The sequence below is a fragment of the Notechis scutatus genome, chromosome 5 (genome assembly GCF_049901735.1).
Source record: "Notechis scutatus isolate UNSWTSFEM ecotype Mainland chromosome 5, rNotScu1.2, whole genome shotgun sequence".
NCBI lineage: Eukaryota > Metazoa > Chordata > Lepidosauria > Squamata > Elapidae > Notechis > Notechis scutatus.
The window spans coordinates 77,396,311-77,414,189 of record NC_142013.1 but is presented as its reverse complement, the minus strand read 5'-3'; positions in this window follow the sequence as shown (position 1 = coordinate 77,414,189).

Genomic DNA, 17,879 nt, shown 5'->3' with positions numbered 1-17,879 from the left:
AGCGTTGAAAAACAAAAAGTTTGTGGTTAGATTGGATGTACTGAATGGACCAGTGAATGGATAGGAGCGGTGTCTTTGAAGAAAGGATTTAGGTGAACTACAATTAAAAATTGTAAATTAGAAAATGCATTATTCTAATGCAAACTTTAATAGAAAATTATGTAGAAGTGGGGGGGGGGGGAAGCTGAATTTAATTTTGGAAAAAAATGAAAAATAAAGCAAAAGTAAACTTAACTGACTCATTTATTCCTTCGTATAAGTATATTCAGAATTGCAGATCTTTTGTGGTAGATTTTCTTTGAACTGAAATATTGTTGAAATTAGAACACTGTCAGTTGCCAGGACTACAACAATTATTTCTAAGCATTGCAATTTTGCTATTTGACTTGCTTTTTTAAAATAATAATTTTCTTAAAAATTACAGTTGCAAAGATAAAACTAATACAAAATAAGCAAAATAAAAGAATAAAAATAAGATGCAGAAAAAAATAAAAAAAATGGAAAAATTAAGAAAAAATAATATAGTAAAAAGGGAGAAAGAAATATATGAAGAAATACAAGTAGTCTTCGACTTACAATAGCTCGTTTAGACTGTTCAAGGTTACAATGGCATTGAAAAATATGACTTTTGACCATTTTCCACAGTTATGATTTTTGTAGCATCTACATGATCATGTGATCAAAATTCAAATGCTTGGCAACTGGTTCAGTTGGCCATTTCTTTTCCTGAAGTTTGCTACCTGGATTTTTGAGAGTTCACTGAAGGTTAAAAATATAAAATCACAATGCAAAATGATTTCAATAAAATAATTATTGTTTATATTCTGCTAATCATGGCCTCTGTTTATGACACTTTCCCCCGAGCACTATATAGATCAAACATGAAAATAAAAGTGGAAGTTTCATGTCTCTGGATTGATTGTGGGGTAGTCATGCCTCTGGTAGTACCACTGAAATCATGGGCAACATTATTTTAATTTCTGTAGATTGACTATAAGCATGCTTCATTTTCATTATTTCATTATTTGATTAAGATTAAAAAATAAGTCCTGACTTTTCACAAAATGTTTCAATTGAGATTGGCATATGTGGGACTGATTAGGGTAGATTGTAAAGGTGACACTGAAATATACTTTTATCGTATTTTATTTATCCTTATATTATTGTATTTAATTCCAATCTCATTTTAAATTGCATTTTATTCCAATTTGGAATAAATTTGGGATTCTGCACTTTGATATGGCCCATGGGCTTATCAATAAAGTAAACTAACTAACCAATCCTGTCCTTTCAGATAGAAAACTGTACATAATGTTTCTAGAGCACTTTTGAACAGAAATTCAAATCTGAGATTTCAATTCACACTCTATGATCATGCTTCCTTGTTTCTACAGCAGTGTTTCTCAGTTTTGACAGTTTAAAGATGCATGGACTTCAACTTCCAGTATTTTCCTGTTAACTATGCTGAACACCAGGGATGTCCGACCTTGAAGACTTGTGTACTCCCAGCCAGCGTGGGGATTGAAGTCCATAGGCCTTCAAGCTGCCAATACTGGATACCTCAGCTATAGGTTAAGCTATGCTTGTTGGGGAATTTTAGGAGCTGAAGTCTATATATCTTCAAGTTGCTAGGTTGAGAAATACCGCTCTGCAGAATAAGAATGGATGGACTATTTGAATAAATAGTTGTCAGTCTCTCCTAAAGCACCAGCTTGACAGTGTTGTGGCTATCTCTGCCATGGTGACCAGTGTCTTCCAACTTGAATCATGCTCTTTCATTAAGTCCAGTTCAATTCCTACTGTGGTTTTGCTTTCAGGTATTCACAATAACTTTTCCAGACCATCCAAGCTTGGGCCTGGTTTAAGTAAAAGTGCTGGTGGATTGTTTATAGGAAATTGATTGGAATAAAGCAGGTGCTGAAAATAAAACTTTAAAAAGCTATTCTGAAGAAAACTGCAAGTGGCAAGGGGAAATAAAAAATAAATAGTTGAAGAAACAATAGCAACAGGAATCTAATTCATGTGTTTCTCCTGAGCAATTGTATGCAGATACTAGGTAAGAAAATTCAGGGCCATCCTAATTAAGTTAATTTGCAGTAGATTCTGGTCAGATTAAAAAAATAATACTTTTTCACACAAATTAGCAGTATATATGTGTGAGAGAAAGAGAGAAATTGAGAAACAGAATGATTGAAATAGAGTTAAAATGAATTTTTTGAAGGTTTATAGACAAATGCTATGTTTAGTGGAATAATTTCCACTAAGTATAATTAAACTTTTTTCCTATGTAAATATAGCATGGATAATGCTGCAGGGAATTATTTCATTTTAAACCAGAATGGGTAAAGCAGAGCTACACAACCAGTATACTAGATTCTTGTAGTATACATGTAGTACACATATTGTTTTGTGGGAGGTGTTGGGAGAAAAATCAGGTCCAGTTCCAATCTGGGAGAAAGTGCTGAAATAAAACGGAGGCAAGCTGCAGGAAAAAATATCTCCGTTTATTTGGTAGCCAGAAACTTCTGTGACAGCATCATGTTTCTGGGATTGACAAAATGGAATTGAGAATAGATGTACTTTTGTACATTCTTTGGGGCTTTGTGATTGAGATACCTGTTCCTGTGCAAGAATATGTCCTTTAATATTTTAATGGCTGTTGCCAAATTCCTATGGGGTCATATAGGGGTCATGGCTGGCTCAACAGGCAAAAGGGAAAATGCAAATCTTAGGTGTTTTGTTTGTCTGAGTTAATTTTATCAGTTTTGACTCCTTACCTATTGTGCTGCTTATATGGATTTTCTGGCTGCTCTTTGCTTATAGAGTGGTCCAATTTTCTGAATGGATACAAAATATCAATTCCTAAAGACTAGCCTCTTCAGGTTTCTGCTTGAGGCTGTTTTCCTATAGCACAGGGGAGTCAGTGTCATGCACAGGGCACCCTAGCTCCGTAAAGGGGAGAAAGTCACATGACAGCAATGTGACACCGTGAGTTTGACACCCATGCTGTAGCAGAAAGACTGGGTCTGCTTTCTGCCTTTAGGAAGATGTCTCTCTTCTTCTCAGGGAAAATATTCTATTCTGGGAAAATATTCTGCCTTTTTTAATGTTAAGAATAAACAATATTTTATTCTGGGGAGATGGGGCTTCCTACAGATTTAAAAACACTAAATGATTTTTGGTATTCGCATTTAGAACTTTAAAAAAATAACATTCTCTCTTCAGCTGAAATGATGGAGAATATGATTTAGAAAGGCAGGATAAATGAGTAACAATCCTACTACTGATTCTTGCATTACAATTTTTAGCGGTATAATCTTCTACAGTGTGATTAGTTTTTGTAGCAAAAACAAAAAATAAAAGTCTGGTAATCACATGCAACAATTGATTGTTCAGGAGTTACTGTATACCTTGACTTGACGAGGCTGCTGTAGCTCAAACCGCAAACCACTTGAGCTAAGTCTAAGCTTTTGAAACATTCGGAAGAGGTACAGTAGATTTATCTAGAATTCCTTCTTATGTAAGTTAAACATTTACATTCAGGATCAGAATATCTTAGAATATTAGTAATTGAGAGAATAATTATTATGCTTGATGCCTTATGATCAGATATAGGCATTGTGGTCAGGATGATATAATGCTGACTTATCTTAGCCAAACATGTCTAAATCTTCTATTATTCTGAACAAATTTATCTATATGTATTTCTAATAGTGAATGCATACCTGTTGAATAAATAGTTGAACTAGTAGATAGAATTTACAAACCAGAATGGCTGTGATTTCCAATGTACACTCAGAACTTTTTTTTAAAAAAAAAAATAGTTTAAATTAGGCCACTAATCCTAGGTACCAATCCAATTTAGATCTTTTGGAAAAAAATAGATCATTGGAAAAAATGGATACCATCTTTGTTCAAGATAAATCACTTTCACTCATACAGATGTATATGTATTCCCAATAGTATTTTTTATTAGCCATGAGAGGGAAAACAATATGAAGTCTATAAAGACAATATCATTATACTGGGTCAACTGACAATTTAGAGTTGACAAAAAAATTTGAGTTGCTTGAAGGTCATCAGGTGGTTGAAAACTAGGAAAAGGGAGAAATGGATTTTACCAGTCTTTGAGCCAATATAGTGCTAATTATATTCTTAGATGCAGTGAAGATGAATCCCCAGATATGCAAATATGGATCTTATTGTTCCAGACTATTGGTCAGTTGTAGCAACCCAATGTGTTTCTTCCATATTCTTCCCCATCTATTTGCAACCTGCTATTTGTAGCTCTCCACCACCACCACCCAAAAAAAAAAAAAAATAAGGATGGGACTGGGGAGCCTCTAGGAGGAAAATAGCTGCCATTTACTCACTGAAGCCCAAGAGGAAATAGCCCAAAATCATGGTCATGAAATACAGTCATTTTAAACTTAAGTTCAACAGTACAGTTTTGGCCTCTACAGGAGTTTAGGGACAGGAACAGGAATAATTTAATTTCCGAGGACACACACTCCCAATTCTATCCTTAAAAACCTCAAACAGTAAAAAGGGGTCAAAAAGTTACCAAAGTTATAGAAAAAAAGCAATTGAAGCTTGAATGAAGGGAAGTTTTCCATTCTTGTACTAGAATATTCCCCATTTGGGGATTAAGATGGGAGGAGGAGGATAAGAAACAAGTCAACGATTCTAACCCTTCCTGTTTGAGTTGGGATGAATTTTAAGCATTATGCTAAGCACAGATTTTGTTGAAAAGCAGTGGATTGGAATATCTGCAAAGTAGAACATATATATACATATGCATACACACACACACACACACACACACACACACACACATACACACACATATATATACATGTTTCTTTCTCTTAAGTTTTCTTGGGTATTTATATGTATGGTATTCAGCTTTGTTTGGGTATTTTCCCACGTCATTATAGAAGCCTGGCAGACAAGACATGCATAAAGTCTGAACTATGCACCCTGACAGCCAACGGCTTCTACAAAAGCAGAATCACAGACCTGATCCACAAAAACACATTGACACATAATAGAGACCTAGAAGATGAACAGACTTACGGAACAGCTGTCCTGCCCTACATAAGAGGTACAACAGACAAAATCAGTAAGATACTACACAGGCATCACATCAAGACTGCCTTCAAAACAGACAGAAAAATAGCAGCCATCCTAAGAAACCCCAAAGATAAAATTAACCTGGAAAACCAAGGCATATATGAAGTCCCCTGCCAAATAATGCCCTGCCACATACATCGGACAGACCAATAGAAGAATAAGTACCTACTTTGATGAACACAAACATGCAGTAAAACTAGAACACACTTCCTCACTCATCCAACACATGAAAGCCACAGGTCATAGCATCAACTTCAGTGGCACCAAAACCCTAGCCACTATAGAAAACCCCAGCTACAGAATTATCAGAGAAGCCATAGAGTTTGAAAAACAACCTGAAAGCATGAATAGAAGAGATGACTCCACCAAACTGTCAATTATCTGGAAGCCTGCACTCACAAACAAAAAAATCTCCACACCTGGGCACAAACAGACCCCCCACATTCCTCCAGCCCAAACACACCCCAGCCAGCCACCCAGATGAAACCTAGCTTCTTAATAAATGATAGCCAGCCATTCACCTGAAGTCAAGCCACACTAAAAGCCCCCAATGCACAAAACACAAAGTTGCTAGCTAATCAAGACAAAAAGACACTACAAAACAGACAGAAGATATTAGAAACACCAATCAAGCAGAACACAGCAAACTCCAAGACCAATAAACACAGACCAAGACTCCCAACCAATTAGGATGAAGAAAAAACCATTCTGGCACAGCAGTAGGCTAGCACCAAATTTAAAACAGAAATGGCTGTGAAAGCCTGACACGCAGATGAACCCAATACACAAGCCTGATGATGGCAGATGAGATTCTGCTGAAACGTTGCTACAACTTTAAAGGCACAACTATAATGATACCTAAACAAAGGTGAATACCATACATACATACATACATACATACATACATACATACATACATACATATTTTACTGTTACATACATACATTACTGTTCCACTTTGCAGAGATACTCCAATCCACTGCTACATATATATTATATGTGACATATATATATTCTTGGATGACAAGTAAAACATCTTCAAAGAAAAACCAGAAAGTCCAGTTGCCTCCGGAAAAAAACAAAAACCTTTTGGACAACAGTTGGAGGATTGTATTTTAAAACACTTGCTGGATGGAGAGAGAGAGAGAGAGAGAGAGAGGAGGGGGAGGGAGGGAGGGAGGGAGGGAGGGAGAGAGAGAGATGATGGAGAGATGGAAAGGAATGGAATGGAGAAAGGAAAAGAAGGAAGGGAAGGGAAGGAGGGTGGAAAGGAAAGGAAGAAAGAAGAAAAGGAAAGAAGGAAAGGAAGGTAAAGGAGAAAAGGAAAGGAAAGAAGGAAAGGAAGGGAAAGGAAAGGAAAGGAAAGGAAAGGAAAGGAAAGGAAAGGAGGAAAGAAGGATGGGAAGTGAAAGGAGGAAAGAAGGAAAGCCCGGGCTTCTGCATAATGTGATCACATAGTTTCGTCGCGAAGCACGGGTATCCAGCTAGTACTTGTATAAATTTTAGTAATCTATAAATTGGAAAATTAATGAATGTTGTAATTTAATATGGAACTAGCACATTGTTTCCTAATCTTCATGTCTGCAAAATGTCCCCTTGCAAAAATAGAGCAAAACTAAACTTACTTAAAGTTAACATTTACCTGAGCATTCTACACCAATAATCATAAAGTGGTCAGAATTTCTAACCCAAGCTAAATTAAATCCTGGGAGGCTGAACTCTGCTGAAAATAGATAATTATGAAAGTGTTACATCTACATAAAGCAAAGATTAATAGGTTTTTCTCAACATTTGAAAGTGATTAGGTTGTTAGTAATTCCCTACATTAGGTGTAGCATTTTATTTTTATTTTTTATTTATTTGTTCATTTGTCAAACATGTACAAGATAACAAGTATAATATGAACATAAACAAGAACAAAGAAAGTAAATACAGATAAATGGGGATAGTAAGACAGGGACAGTAAGCACGCTGGTATGTTTATGCACGCCCCCTTTAAGGACTTCTTAGGAATGGGGTGAGGTCCACGGTAGACATTTTCTAGGAATATTGCTGAAATGTTTCACCAAATAAGCCCATACTTCCTTTCAGTCATTTGTTTGTGAAATTGTTATAAAGCTTTCTCTCTCTAGGATAAACAAACCCAAAACCACTGCTTTGAGGAAGTGCAGTAAACTCTGCAACATAATCTTGCATGATCAAAGAAGGTTTGAATGTTTGTAAAAATAGTAAAAAAAAAAAAAAAGCAATTCTTCAAATTATGCGACAAACCAAATTAATACTTGAATAGAACAAACATTTTTTAAAAGCTGGATATTTTACAGGGATAACCTGGGAGAAAAAAAAAATATGTGCAAGCTTTTGGAATGGACATGTCAAAGAAGGCTATATATCCCATGTTTTGAAATGGTAGTACTATAAAAAATTATACATGATTCCCATAAATACCTTGGGAAAAAGGTTTAGCTTGCTTTGATACATACAGAAGGTGTCTTATAGAGGATTAGAATTTGATTCATGTACTGTAACTTAGTGTTAGTTTTACAGAATGCCAAACATCATGATTTGTTGAACTTACTCATTAGACTATGGCCACATCAAGGTATAGATATCTTTTACAGACCATACAAACCATATTGGTTGGATTTGCACATCATGTGAAGCCAACACCAATCCAATAACAATATTAGTTTAGTAATACATTGCATAATCCCATCCTTATTGATTGTACCTCCTCCTGGGCTCTGTTTTTGGCTGCAATGGCCTCCTGCAGCCCTCTGCCAGCAAAAACTGAGCTCGGGGAAACCATGTACAGCCCACCTGGACTCCATTTTCAGCCGCCCGGGCTCCATTCATGACCTCCCCAAGTTCAGTTTTCACTGGCAGAGGGCTGCAGGAAGCTGTCACAGCCAAAAATGGAGCCACGACAAGTGACGTCACGCTGGCCATGTCCACCCCCTGCCACCCCTACCCCCCAGCACCCTGAGGTCAAATACAACCCTCATGTGGCCCTCAATGAAATTGAGTTTGTATTAGATAGTTCCTGTATTTCTTCCAACAGTGACCTTATATGGGGAAGATCTTATTTTTGCAGGAAGGTTTACATAATAATCTATGCAAAGGATCGGTCTTGTGAATTTAGGATAACTAGATTTATGGGGTTAAAAGATGAGTAGAACCTAAGCATCTTACTTATTTGAATTATATGTATCCATTAATAATTTTGTTAAATTATTAACAAAATAATTTAATTTTTTTTTATTTTGTGATATAACAAACCATAAGTTCTAGATATCTAGATGATTTGTTTTTGAAATTTGATAGCATATTCTACTTTAATGGTGTAATCTGAGAAAGTTACATAGCTATTTAATGTTTGCTTTGCATAAGGTATAATTAGGCACTTGGTTCTTAGAAATTACTTCTTAAAATAAATTAAAGATATTACAGTACTTTGATGTTTTCAGTGCAGAATTTAAAAGTGAAAATTTTCTACCTGATCAATTTGTTATAAATGATTTAAATGACATTACAAAATCTTGACATGTTTGCAAAATCCTTTTTTCTCTGTGCCTCATTTTTCTTTTCTTTTTCTTTTTAGCATTTTAGTGAGCGAATCTGTCTTTCTTTTCTTTTAGAAATTTCCTCTGATATATAAATGATTACAGCTATCCTTGGCTTATGACTGGTTGCTTAGCAACCAAAGTTACAATGGGCTCCCAAAAACAATTTACAACCCAGTTTTGAAGTTCTAATATCTGCTTCCAGTGAACATGTGATCACGTTTTGGGCACTCAGCAACCGGCCCACATCATAGCCAATTGGTATGGACATGTGACTGCAATTTACACTGTTTTTGCCAGAAACCAGGATTTACTTTCAATTTCTGGCAAAAAAAAAAATCCTACAGCAAACAATGGGTTAGCTTAATAATTGCAGCATTAAATTATGACCAGCGTCCAGGGGTGGGATATGACAGGGTTAACTACTGATTCGGGATTTACGAGCTTCCCTGCATGCTGTGAGCTGCGTGCCTATAAATCGTCATTAGCACGCTATATGCCCAGAAGCAGCCTTTGAAACAGCCCTCTTTTCTTGTTTTTTTAACTGCAGCTGTGCCTCGTTCAGCAGCTGAAGTTGAAAAATCAGGAAATAAAGATCAGGTAAGAGCCCAGGTGGGTGGGTGGGCAAAAACATCAGCAGACATAGAACCGGTTCTATGTCTGCTGCTCTTCAGAGCTACCGGTTCTACAGAGGTGGACAGAACTGGTAGAAACCCACCCCTGCCAGCGTCTTCATTTAACAACTGCTACAAAAAAAGTTGTAAAATCAGATATGGTCATCTGCTGGCCTGTTTTACAATTGCCACAACTTATAACCATAGTTGCATGGTTCAATCACCTTCGTAACTCAAGGACTATGTGTAATGGGTTGTTGTTTTTTACTGGCTCACTTTGAATTTTATGTAAAGTTAATGAAAAAGTACACTGTTCCTTAGTGAATTTACAGCTTTGCTGAAAGAATTGAAGATGTATAGGTTTGCTTTATTGGCTCAGGAATAGAAAAAGATGAATTTGGAGCTGGAAAAGCAAAGAGAGCTTTTCAGAGGAAAGGCAATGTCAAACTTAGACAAAATTATGAAGGATTTCTCTATAGCAATGAAAATCTGAATAATTAAAATAATAGTGAACCAAAGTCAAATAAAAAAGTAATGGGGTAATGTTCAATGAACAAAAATTCATATATTTTAAATGAATATTGCAAGTGGTTATTGAATTAGAAAAAATGATTAAGTTTCAGAGTAGAAAGGGCAGATAATGGACAATATAGATACATTGTATCAAGCAGAATATAAATTAATAATATTTTTGAAGAAGCTAAACTCATTATTAAAGAAAGATGAGAAGATGAGCATTTGTCCATGTACTCACCAAAACTCAAGCCTAATTTGATAGTATCTAATATCCATATAAATCATATACATAAATAATGAGGAAAAAATAGTGAAACCATCTATAGAAATAGGCTGGAATTGACCAAAATCAGTATCAAAAAGGGAATTTATTTTTAAAGAAAACACAAAATGCTATTTTGCATTATTCTGCAACATTAGAGAATTTTAATTTCTTTCTGTGTCTGATTTATCTAACAGTGCCACCTAATGGGCTTAGTCAGAAAATGCCTACAAAGCCAATTTATGATTCTTTCTCCACTGCTGAATTGAGATGCTATCAGCCCATCCTTGAACTGACAGAAACCTATATTGCCCTTAAATTTTCTCTTTGCATTTCCAGATTCTTCCTTGCTTTTATTGCCTGTGTTCCTAGTCACTAAATTTACTTGACCTCCCTCTAAATAATAGGTAACAGTAGAATAAGTTTTATGCACAGTGAAGCTGTCTTGGAATACTAACACCATTTTAAAAAGCCCAACTAAGGACGGCCTATGAGTGTATTCTTTGTACACTGGAAGCACAATGAAGGCCAAATTCAAGAGCATGGTAGAAAAAAAAGTTGCTGCCCACAGGTTTGTTCTGTAGTTGGGTGCAAATGGCATATTTAGCATTAGCTTATTTAATGAATTTAGCATCAGCTTTCTTCTCTAGATCAGGGGTGTCAAACTCACGTCGTCACATCAGTGTCACGTGACGTATCGGGCTATTTTCCTTTTCGTTAAACTGGGCATGAGCATCCGGCCCATGGACCGGGAGTTTGACAGCCCTGCTCTAGATGTTCTGGGACTAGAATTCCCAGATAGCAAAGCTATTTCACACCAGCTTCATTAAATTATGTAGCGATTATAATTTACAAATTCAGCTTGAATTGAAGTTTCTCTTTTTATAAGATTGTTTTTGTGAAACCATTCAATAACTTTGTTGAGCTCCTATGTGATATTTGTACAGAAATAAATAATAAAAATTGGTACTGGTTTCTTCTTATCCTCACACACAAGGGTGGGATTCTACCAGTTCGGATCAGTTCAGAATTTCTGGTGAGTGTTTGGCCCCGCCCGTGCTTTTTGCTGTGCTTTATTTCCTGGTTTTTTTTAGCACAGCTGATTCGCACGGCAGAGCGGTTTGTCATGTCTCAGCTGTTTCAGTCACTTGGGGCTGCAGTAGAAGATAAGCAATGGGCTTTATAAAATGTAGAACATGCACGCAAAGTGCACGCTCACCGAACCAGTTGTTACACCGGTTGAATCGCACCACTGCTCACACACTATATTAATTCATAACAGGTAAACTTTTAATACATTTTCTGCAATGAGATGTTATGCACCAAATTCCTTGTGTGTTCAATCACACTTGGCCAATAAAGAATATTCTATTCTGTCCTATATTGTTCTAAATGAAATGAAACAAAATCTACTTGCTCTCACTCAAATGTAGCTAAATTTTAAGGAAATTGTTCTACACAACATTTTTAATGTTAACATGGTAATTGAAAATATAGCATGGTTTTAATTTTTTTTAAGATAAACAAATTTAAACTAAGCTCTCCTCAATAAATTCAGTCACTTTTTGGACTGAATTTATTGAGGTGAGCTTAGTTTAAATTTGTTTATTTTAAAAATAATAATTAAAACCATCCCATCAAATATATCAAGGCAAAAGCTTTGAAAAGGAAAATACCCCCTTTTTTTGTAAATGATAATATTTAGATTGTAAACATTGTACTACTAAATAATTTTCTTCAAAGTGATGCTCTCCACTACAAATCTTAGAATTCTTAGCTAGCATGGCTATTTCATTTAGAAACATCATCCCATCTGGAGCACACCATGCTGGGTAACAATGCTCTACTACAAGGAGAAACATTTTGTTTCTACAGTAGTTAAGTAGATGACAACAAGAACCCCCGAATTAGGACAAGAAGATAGAGCCATCCCCTGCTTTCTTGCCTTAGCAGCTGATAGTCAGAGATTACCCACTCAATTGCTTATCTACAGAGCAAAGCATTACATTAAATATCCTAAATTAAAATAGTATTAATATTAAATATTAAAAATGCAGAGATTGAAAGAGGTCATTTTAATCAAAAGTAAGTGAAACAACTTTTACATTTCATAAACTCATGGAATTCATGATTTGAAATTTCAGACAATGTAAAATGTCTATAAATAACTTTAATAATAGACAACAGAGCACTATAATCTATACAAAAGCATTTTATCAGCAATGAATATATCCTCTCTTCTACTTATAACTTTGTTTGAAATATTAGTGCAATAATAAAAAATAAGACTAATTTAATGCATCATATCTTCAAAGATAAATACTATTTTAATTCATTTGTCTAGTACTGGGCAGAAAAGACTAAAATTAATATTGGGGATTAAATAATACAGAAATTATATAGTGTTTGGTGAGAACTAAGTACAAGATTGAGATGGAAAAAAACAATAGTCACACTCCATAGAATATCCCACCAAAATATTAAAAATTCCCTTTAGAATGATATCCAGGAAGGCAACGTTCTGTGTGAATTCATTATAGTGTTTCCTCCCTGCTTCCCACATCTCTTCTGTAGGTAAATTATAAATATATAAATAAACATTATAACCAAAACATTCAGCCAGACAAGTTTAAACATTTAATTTTGGAAACTGAAATAGAAATAATTTGCAAGCAGCAAATGTTGCAATAAGGCCCATTAAAATCAATAGATGTTACCCTGAACTGTGCATAAGACTGCTGACTCAAAAATAAATCTATATATAAAGCTTATATATATAAGCTTATATATAAAGTCGCACCCTTTATATTTAAAGTGCAATCTTTCATATGCCTAATTAATTCCCTTAAATAAATTAATCTGCTATGATACAAAATTATAGCTGATGCAAGATTTAGATGCAATTTAAAGTTCTGGTTATCATATATGAAGAGTTATATGGCTTAGGTCCTGGGTATATTTGACATCTTACCTAGAATTTGTTTATCCAATACATATCAATTTAGACAGATAGCTGCAAATCACCATTCTGCAGGAGAAGACTGGGATGATGACTTTTTAGAAAATATTCAACAAAGCAGTTACATCATTGTTCTATCATAGAGCTTTTAGAAATATCATATCTAGTTATGAATGAATTGTGGGGCTTTTATTGGCAAGTTTTTTATGCAAGTGTGTATTAAAATCGTTAACTATTTTCATGCCATCTACTCTCTTGATCTGAATTGGACACTTAGACCCATATTAAATAGGCTATAGGGTTTGGTTTAGTCACTATTGAATGTATTGAGACACAATTATATAATCCTCCATTTGGTTTACTCTCCTTCTTAAATACAGTAACTTTGTCAAGCTCTATGTTCTCAATGGACCATATCTCCTGTAAATGCAAAATCTTATACTTAGAAACTTAATCTAAACAAATCTATCCCTTTAGAATGCCAACCAGCAGTGTTCCAGAAAAGAACCACCAATTCCTGTAAATAAGTTGATTGACATTTAACAATCTAGTTAATTTGCTACAGAAGACTTTTTAGACAGGAATTGATACCTTTGACTGCACACAGTCATTCTCCAATGGAACTTGGATGCAAGAGGACTATTCTTGGTCAGGCTGAATGGTTATATTCTTGGGAAATAGCATTGTCTGGTCCATCCCTATTTCATTCTCCTGAGTTTCCAAAGCTGTATTTGACAGAAGAGTAAACGGCTTGATTCTCATTTCCTCAGATATGTAACTGATTATAAGATCTTATTCAAAGCTTCTTGATTCTATTTCTGTAGATTCTCTTTTCCAGCACAACATCTTATTTTCACCAGCATCTCTTTTTGCTGTTCATGGGGGCAAATCCTGTTCTGATTGATTCAATCAATCAGGAAGAGCAAAACTCAGATAAGCAGGTCCACAATTTTTGCCCACAACTTTAGCATTTATAAACTGAACAGAATCCAAAATAATAGAAGTAGCTTCCAAGGTTATAGTCATTTAACCTGCTCCAATACTGAATTTAAGTTAAGGAAGGAAATTAAACACTTGTTCTCTTTCTCTTTTTGTTTTTTTGACACACTATGTATTGACTCATAGAATATCAAAATGTAGGTCTTCCTAGCAATAACTTTACATTTGTTTCTATCCCACCTTTATTATTTTTATCAATTAAGAGCTGGAAGGGACTTTGGAGGTCTTCTAGTCCAACCTCCTTTTTAAGCATTATACCATTTCAGACAAGTGACTGTCCAATCTCTTCTTAAGAACCTCCAGTGATGAAGCATCCACAACTTTTGACGGTAAGCTGTTCCACTGCTTTTATTGTCCCGCTGTTAGAATTTTTTTTCCTTAGTTCCAGGTTGCTTTTCTCCTTGATTAGTTTCCATCCATTGTTTCTTGTCCTGTCTACAGATGCTTTAGTAAAGTTTTTCCTGCCTAGCTTTTATTCACATTAAATGTTATGTTGCTGAATAGGGCCCATTGTTCAAGTCTAACAAGATCTTTTTGGATCCTGAGCTTGTTTTCTGGGGTGTTGGCTATTTCTGCTAGCTTAATGTCATCTGAAACTTTGATGAGTTCCTCTTCTATTCCCTCATCTATTTATGAAAATATTGAAGAGTCCTGGGCCTAAGAAAGAATCTTGTGGTACCCCACTGCTTGCTTCCCTCCATGTAGATGTAGTACCATTAAGGACCAGTCATTGTGTACAGTTCCTCAGCCAGTTACAAATCCATCTGGTGGTGATGCTGTCTATTCCAGATTTTTGTTGCTTACCAAAAAGAAGGTTGTGGTCTACTTTGTTGAATGCCTTGCTGAAGTTTAAATATATTGTGTGCACAGCATTTCGCTGGTCTACTAATTTATGATTCTTGACTCTTGATAAATGTATCTTTTGTTTTATGTACACTGAAAGCATATGCACTAAGACAAATTCCTTGTGTGTCCAATCACACTTGACCAATAAAAAATTCTATTCTATTTTTGCTTTATAATGGTTTCTGAATATTTGCTTCAAGGCCACCACCCTGATTCTTTACTGATATAGAACTCTCATACTGGTTGCTGCTGTTCAGAAGACAAAAAACCCAAAATACCATCTGTTATGCCATGTCTTGTCATATACTGTAGAGGTGTGGTGACTACATAATTCAGCCCTCCCTTGGGAGACAAATTCAGTCTCACAGAAGATCAAAAAAATTTCAAGTATTAAAATATAGACATGCAATCTGGATTAAGATAATAGCACTATTATCAAATAATGGTACTATTATGTTACACTTTTATGTACACTTGTTAAAAAAGAAATACTGAAAAGAGAAGATAATTTTTCCAGACAGACCATTACTACAAATGAAGAACTCTATGTACAAAATTTCAAAAGACATTGGACCTCAGTAGCTATTATTATTGCATTATTACAAACTTGTATTATTACAAATCCTTGAAAAATTCTAATGAACAATTATGTCTTCATGAATAAAGCCTGAAATACTGATGAAGGCTGAAAGATGAAAGATAAGGAAAATAACTGTCAGCACAACTTAGAAAACCTTGCACAAATTCCTGGCTACATAATTACATATTTCTGCAAGGCAGATGACATTTTGAAATAAATGTTCTTCTGCTTCAGTTTCCTAGACTTCTACAAGTTGGATTTTCTGCAGTGCAAGTCTGTATGGTTTCTTAACTGAAATTCAGTGAGAAGGGAACATTAGCCATCATGCTAGCCATCCTCTGAGATCCAATTTTGTTCTTGTTAATTATCCAGACATTTCAAAGTAGCAATATCAGCCTAAATACAGTATATATGACATCTGATGCTTCCTGTAATTTATTAAACTGTTCTAAGCTATTATGGCTGTTAAAATGGAAACAGATCCAATTATTAGTTGAAAGAGGTCAACTGGAGACCAAGGAAAAGACATGAAATTGGCCAAATATTATCTATATGAGCTGCAGTAGATACTACTTTCTTTAATTTAGTAATTGTTTTAATGTCAAAGATATAGATGTATTTTAATTTAGTGTAAGCATAGATAATTAAAATTCTTCTATAGAATCAAATAGTTATATCTTCTGGTTTTTTAAATTGAATTCTTATGTTTTTCAGTGAACTTTAATGATGAACAAACATGATTTCTGATAAAGCTTCTAAAATTATAGCAAAGTTTAGTCACTGCTATTTTATATATGGTAAATCCATCTATCTAAATCCCTTTGGCTGAGCATGGTTACAGGAACTGGGCTTGGCTAGTCTAGTAAAGAGAAGAACAAGGGGAGACATGATAGCAATCTTCCAATATTTGAGGAGCTGCCACAGAGAGGAAGGGGGTCAATCTATTTTCTAAAGTGCCTGTAGGCCAGGCAAGGAATAATGGATAGAAACTGAACAAGGAGAGATTTAACCTGGAAATAAGGAGAAATTTTCTGACAGTGAGAACAATCAACCAATGGAACAGCTTGCCCTCAGAAGTTGTGGGAGCGCCATCACTTGAGACCTTCAAGAAGAGATTGGACTGCCATTTGTCAGAAATGGTGTAGGGTCTCCAGCTTGGGTGGGGGGTGGTGGACTAGATGACCTATAAGGTCTCTTCCAACTCTGATTATCTGTTATCTGTTATGGTGGACCCAGAGCGGGTCTCCCTCCTCCGCCGTTGGTCTTACCTTCATGGGCAGCCATGGTGAGCAGAGCAGTGCAAGCCCATGGGCTGAAAGGTAAGGCCGATGGCAGGGGAGGCAGATCCGTTCCAGGCCCACCGTGCTTAGCTGAAAGGTGCAGGTGGGCAGGGGAGGACTGGCTAGCAGATGGGCGATGTGGGTGACACTTGCAGTCTCTGGCCTCCTTCCAGCCTGCGGGGCTTGCTCACCACTGCTGCGAAGATAAGGCCGACAGTGGAGAAGGGGGACCCTCTCTGGGTCACCACACTCAGCCAAAGGGTGCAGGCCAGCGGGTGGGCTGGCTGATGGAGAGCCAGCTGGCAGAGGGGCAATGTGGTTGGCATAGCCTTGCAGTCCCTAACCACCCCCTTCCCACTGGCAGCCGCGGCAGGCAAGGTGCCTCCTCCCCAGGCCCCCATTCGTTTTCCACTCAATAGCTGGACAAACTTAGGAAAAAAGCCAGCCCTCTCTGCTTCTCTGCTTGTTCATGGGTTCAGATGGACAGTCGGGAGGCTGGAGCAAGGAAAAACCCAAGCGCACGGAGGGCAGAGAACTGGTTGTTAAATTATTTTAATCCCACCACTGGATGGATGGATGGATAGATAGATAAATAGATAGAGGTGATCATGGTATGTAATGGTCATCATAGCAAAGTAATAGCTGAGGTTGGGATAACCTATAACAGTACATGTCATTTTATTTAATTTTGATTTCATGAAAATTAAATATGCTCAGTATTACCTCTTTTTAGTCATAAATAGCATAATTTTACTATTCTGTCACATGTTACAACTTTTGGCTGCCTCTAAGGTGCATTTGAACTTTTCAGGAGTTGCATGAGAACTGGGGCCCCAGGCCCTACTTTTTGGTGTAGACTATTTGCTAGTTATACATCCAGAACTTTCCTTATTTTCTTCTGTAGAGGAATGGCAGAAACATGTTGATGTATAATCCTGAGATCCGTGTAACTTTAGCTCTCTTTTTTTAGTGACTTAAGTGTCTTAGCTGTCTCTTTTGCATTGATTTAATCCAGTTCCTTAATGGGGAGACTATAACCTATGAAAAATTCAGCATTATATTGCATTTTTATCATATTAACTCATGATTGAAACTAGAGGTCTTTGCACATCTGTCAAGAAAAAGAA